We start from the raw sequence: 5,860 nt of genomic DNA on the forward strand, positions 1-5,860 counted from the left end.
GGGTGCAGTGGCATGACCTCGGCTCACTGCAGCCTCCACCTCCTGTATTCAAGCGATTCTCATGCCTCAGCCTTCCGAGTAGCTGGGATTACAGGCATGTGCCACCACACCCGGCTAATTTTGTATTTTTTAGCAGAGACTCGGTTTTGCCATGTTCGCCAGGCTGGTCTCGAACTCCTGGCCTCAAGTGATCTGCCCACCTCGGCCTCCCAAAGTGCTGGGATTACAGACATGAGCCGCTGTGCCCTGCCTGCTATCTCTCTTAAACCATTGATGCTCAAGCTTGAGCGTGCCTCAGTCTCTCCTGGAGGGCTTGCTAAAGCTGGGATGGCTGGGGCTCCACCCTCAGGGTTTCTGAGTCATGAGGTCCAGGTGGTGCTGGAAATTTGCAGTTGTAACCAGCTCCCAGGTGATGCTGATGCTGCTGGGCTGGGGACCATACTTTCGACTTATTAAATGTTTTACTTATTTGAGATGGGGGACTCACTGTGTTGCCCAGGGTGGCCTTAAGCTCAAGCAGTCCTCCTGCATCAGCCTTCTTGGGTAGCTGAGACTACAGGCCTGCACCAGCATGCCTGGTGTTTGGGGGCCATATTTTGGGAATCACTGGGCCAGACCAAGCTACTGGAGGGCTAGAGCTGTGTAGTCCTGACAACGGTATCCTCAGCATCTGGCCCAGTGCCTGACACATAAGTGCTCAAAGAACCAGTTGTCTTGAGTGACAGGCAGTGGGCATCCATCTCACTTGTTCCCTGGGATGTCAATTGAGGACGTGTTGTACATCAGCCCCCCATGTGCAGTGCTGGGCTGCAGCCGAGACCCAGATAAAGTCTGCTGGGAGACAGGCGGTAAGCAAATGTCCCAGAGAATCGCTGACCCCTGGGGAGCCGTGAGGATGTGCAAGGTGCTGAGTGGCCCAGGGAGGCTTCTAGAGGATGGGAGGTCTAAGCTGAGGAGGTCTGAGGATCCATGGGCCTTCCCTCACCTCGGCTCCCTCCCCTGGGAAATCAGGCCAAGATCACTTCATTCCTAAGGGCCCTTCCTGCTCAGTCTTGGAGTCTAACTAGAGATAAATCAGTGGTCTGGTCTGAGCTGCTTTGGTCTGGGACAGCCTTAGGTCGAATTTCTGGCTGCACTCCTTCCCAGCTGAGCTGCCTGGAGCACTTCTGTTAACTTTTCTGGACTTGTACTATTTTGTAAAAGGGAGTGAATCATTCCTGCCTGTTGTGTGGATTCAGTAAGTAAACAACTGCCCTAACACTGCACCTGGCTCATAGTGAAGGTGCAAAACATTGGGACCTGTTTACTGCCACATGATCCTGTTCCCTCCCCCGACCGCCTTACCCTTCAGCTTTCCCTCTCTTCCTGCCCTCAGCCCCAGCGTTGGTCTAGGATAGGGTCAGCAAACTACAGGCCTCTTTTCACGTGTCTTGCGAACTGAAAATGCTGTTAAATGTTTTATTTATTGCTATTATTATTTTTGAGACACAGTCTCACTCTGTCTCTCTGGCTGGAGTGCAGTGATGCAATCACGGCTCACTGCAACCTCCACCTCCTGGGTTCAGGCAATTCTTGTGCCTCAGCCTCCTGAGTAGATGGGATTACAGGCGTGCACCACCACACCCGGGTAATTGTTGTAGTTCTAGTAGAGATGGGGTTTCACCATGTTGGCCAGACTGGTTGGTCTCGAGCTCCTGGCCTCCCAAAGTGCTGAGACTACAGGCATGAGCCACTGCGCCTGGTGGGATTTCACATTTTTAAATGGTTGAAAAAAAAAAATCATGACATGTGAAAAGCATATTACATTCAAGCATCAGTGTTCATAAGTAAAGTTTTATTGGAATACATTGGTAATTTACAGAATGTCTTGGACCTCTGTCCCACTACAGCTAGAGTTGAGTATTTGGGACAGAGACCCTGTGGCGGGAGAAGCGCAAAATATTTACTATCTGGCCCTTTACAGAAAGAGTTTGCCAACCCTTGGCCTTAGCCTTGGCCCAGCATGTAACCCATGCTGCTTGGTGTGTTGATTTGCAGGCGAAGCCCCTTGCAGGCAGGCTGGGGCAGTCTCCTGTCTGGTCTCAGCCCTGGCATAAGCCTGGGATCTAGTAAATACTTCAGTGTTTGAACCAATGGGCATTGGTGAACCTGTCTGACATACCCATTGGCCTGAATGCCAGCTGGCAGGGGCCCTGTCATTTCCTCTTGTTAATAAATACCGAGTCTAGCTTGACAAAGTTGAGTCACTGCCATTAGGCAGGGAGGCAGGGAGGTAATCAGGCCACTAAAACACAAAGTAACGTTGCAGGCAAGAGTGAGGTGGCGCAGAGGAGGAACAGCTGATCCAGGCTTGAGGGCTCAGGGAACGCCTCCTGGAAGAGGCAGCCCCGAAGGATGCATTGGAGCTATCTATAAGGACCAACCCTCCTGGGTTGCCTGGGACTGAGAGTATCCTGGGACGTGGGGCTTGCAGTGTTAAAACTGAGACAGTTGGGCATCCTCTGTCACTGTGCAGCGGCGGGAGATTGTGCAACTCTATGGAACAGCCTGTGCAAAGGCTTGGAGGGGATAGAGCCCCGTGCCTTTGGGGAGCCTGAGGCAGCGGTGGAAGGTAGGATAGAGCCTCAGTGGCTGTCTGGAAGGACATGCCTGCTTCAAGATGGCCTTGAACTCTGCTCACCTCACTGCTGCTGCCCTAGTGCTGTTCCTCTACCACCTCTTCCTCTGGAACATCCAGGAGTTTGTTTCCATAAACCTAAGGTGCTGAAGAGGTGAGTTGAATGAGAAGCTCTTCCTGCCCTCAGGCTGCCGTCTGTCTGCAGGAGAATCGGAGAAACCATGCTTACCTAGATAGTGCTTGGATCAACTGAGTTCTGGAGGCAGGAGGTGGATTCAGGAATGTTGACTGCAGCATTGGGGTGGGGATGGTTCCGAAGAGGAGGAAGCTGTCAGGAGATGGGCCGGAGCCATTGGTATGGTCAGGGCAACCACGGGGTGGGGATGTGGGAAGGAGAGGGAGAGACAGTGGAGAGCTGCTTTGGAGTGGGAGAGGGTGTGGGTAGAACCTACAGGGCCAGTTTGTCCCATCGCATGCCTTTGAGCTCATCTGGCTGGCTGTGTGTGCCTTCCTAGTAGATCCTGTTCCCCTCTCCTGGTTGGAATGCCCTTGGGCTTGTTCTTCTTTTCCTGGGCCTTTAGTCATTCTACTTCTATGGGTTCCAACCCTACCAGTGCTTTAGGCCCATTCAGAGGGGATGGCAAGTGCATTTTCAGAACCAGTCTCTGTCACGGAGGGACCCAGGTGGAATATGGGGAGGAGTTCTGAGATACCTGAGCACATCCTGCCTGGGGTTGAACAGTGGAATCAGGGGTCAGCTTGCCTGGCTTCCTTCAGTCAAAGCCCCAGGCCCCCACGTACAGTGCAATGAAAGCAGCCTCACAGGGGCAGGCAGCGGGACTGGCACCGGGCCTGTCTTTCCTGCAGTGTTTGGAGTTTTCTTTTACACAATCGGGTTTTGTGTGGTTGAGACTGGCCAAGTTTTGCTTTCAAGGAGAGTCACTTCCCCAAGGGAATGGGAAGAGAGTCACAGTTAATATGTCATTAGATCATCCCGGTGGCAGCCGGCCCTGGCGTGGATTTGCTTGTATGTGCTGGAGGAGGTGGCAGGGATATGTTCCAGCAGTTGGAACAATGGGGTGGGGGGCTGCCTGCCCAGCCTTTTCGGCAACGTGGAGGGAAAATTAGATTTGCTTGGTCAGAGGGTGTCTGCAGAAAGAGGATGTGACCTGTGCACAGAAACCAGTCACATACCCTGTAGCGTTGAGCAAGGAACGGGATTAGAGGAAAGCTAAGGTTTTCTGCTTCTACCTCAGAGCAGGCTAATTATAGCTCACTCTGATGGGAGCGTCGCCTCCATTCTTTGGGCATGATTACATTTTACGTGACAGTTTTGTTTGGCCTAGTAAAATCAGAAACCAAAGAAGATGGCCGGGTTCGGTGGCTCATGCCTGTTAATCCCAGCACCTTGGGAAACCAAGGTGGGTGGATCACCTGAGGTCAGGAGTTCAAGACCAGCCTGGCCAACATGTGAAACCCTGTCTCTACTAAAAATAAAGAAGTTAGCTAGGTGTGGGGGCAGGCACTTATAATCCCGGCTACTCAGGAGGCACAAGAATCGCTTAAACTCAGGAGGCAGAGGTTGCAATGAGCAACCCCATGAGATTGTACTACTGCACTCCAGCCTGGGCGACAGAGCAAGACTCTGTCTCAAAAGAAAAAAAAGAACATTACTATGGGCTTTTCTTCTTTTTCTAGGAAAGTATGTGATGGTGATGGGAGTGGTTCAGGCCTGCAGCCCTGAGCCCTGCCTGCAGGCTGTGAAGATGACAGACCTTTCTGATAATCCCATTCATGAAAGTATGTGGGAACTGGAAGTAGAAGATTTACACAAGAATATTCCTTAGATAATGTTGGAACTGTCATTAAAAACAACCAGAATCCTGAAACTGTTTAGAAGCTTATAATGATGTGGATTTCATGGACATTTTTCAATGCGTATTTTTCAAAAGTTTCTCAGAGAGCCTTGCTTTGGTTGAGCAAGGAGTCCGGATGTAGGAATGTTTAAGTCCTGGGATACTTCAGTGACACAGCCTCTGCCGCCCCTTGCTTTGCCTGTGTTCGCTGATGAAAAGCAGATGCTTGTGTTTCTTTTTCCTTCCTGGTTTGTGTGTGTTAATTCTCTCTCTCTCTCTCTCTCTCAGACACAGAAGTCTCATGTTGCATTTTCCAAATTTTGTGAGTGATGATACTTTTTCCATTTCTGCAGCATCCCTGTTTTACAATGCAAAATTTAAGCTCGGTTATTGCCCGTGGTGATTAAAGTGTGGTTATGGGCAGGAAGACAGACTGTGTGAAAAAGGAATGACATCAGGGCTCCTCATCTTCATTAGCAACTACCATAACCAGTTTACAAGTCAAATGGCATATTTCCTAACGGCAGACACGGTGGCCCCTGAAAGACAACAGCTCCCTTTCTGCTTCGGACACCACTCAAACATTTAGACACGGCTCTATCCATTTTCCTAGCTAGAGAAGGTGATACCTTCTTTTATCACTCAGAGATGTTGAGACGTTTTCAGAATTTCTTGTTGAAATGAAAAAACATCAAGATAAAGGACGCCTTTCAGGCATTAGCTAAACTGCTGCTGCATAACTTTGGGTGAGACATGGTGAGCCTCCTGGTTTAGAGTTCTTTTGTCTTTTTGTATGGAATTACTTTTTGCTGTGATTGTTTTGAATGTTGGGTTTCTGCTGTCTGCTTAGTACCCATGCCTGAATTTTCTGAGACTGTAAATATCAAGGGAGTTAGATTATGTTATGACATGATTGTAGACTTTCATCTGGATTATTGATATTCTACCTCCAATAAATTGTTTAATAAGCTGTATGGATTGTTTTTTAATAGACTTTAAAAAAAACAGTTTTAGGTTTTCAGGAAAATGGAGGAGAAACTGCAGCATTCCCATATACTCCACACTCACACCCCACTCCCAGTTCTTCCAGCTGTGAACATCTTTTATTAGGATGGTTACATTTGATACACCAGCATTACATTGTTATTAGCTAAAGTCTAGTTTATGTTAGGCTTCATTCCTTCTCTTATACATTCTGTGGATTTTGCCAAATGCATAATAACATGTATCCACCATTACAGTATCATCCAGAACAGTTTCACTGCCCTAAAAATCCTCTGGGTTCCCCTTATTCACCCCTCCCCTGCAACCCTGACAATCACTGATCTTTCTTTTCAGTTTTGCCTTTGCCAGAATATCACATAGTTGGATCATACAGTAAGTAATT

The 5,860-nt window shown here is 49.0% G+C and overlaps 2 long non-coding RNA genes across 2 annotated transcripts in view; one reads left to right on the forward strand and one right to left on the reverse strand.

Annotated features, from left to right (window-relative positions):
* The window catches only part of LOC105525680, a 6,604-nt gene extending 1,159 nt beyond the window's left edge, over positions 1 to 5,445 (forward strand). The window contains exon 2 of the long non-coding RNA XR_001003964.1: positions 4,316 to 5,445. This is a non-coding gene — a long non-coding RNA (uncharacterized LOC105525680). The remainder of the gene's footprint in view (positions 1 to 4,315) is intronic.
* LOC105525679 lies at positions 1,820 to 3,000 on the reverse strand. The gene is made up of 2 exons (XR_001003963.1): positions 2,847 to 3,000; positions 1,820 to 2,763 (listed from the first exon to the last, which is right to left on the reverse strand). It is a non-coding gene; the product is annotated as an uncharacterized LOC105525679 (long non-coding RNA).
* Positions 5,446 to 5,860: the final 415 nt, after the last annotated feature.

This window comes from Colobus angolensis, unplaced genomic scaffold (assembly GCF_000951035.1).
Source record: "Colobus angolensis palliatus isolate OR3802 unplaced genomic scaffold, Cang.pa_1.0 Scaffold55, whole genome shotgun sequence".
Lineage (NCBI taxonomy): Eukaryota > Metazoa > Chordata > Mammalia > Primates > Cercopithecidae > Colobus > Colobus angolensis.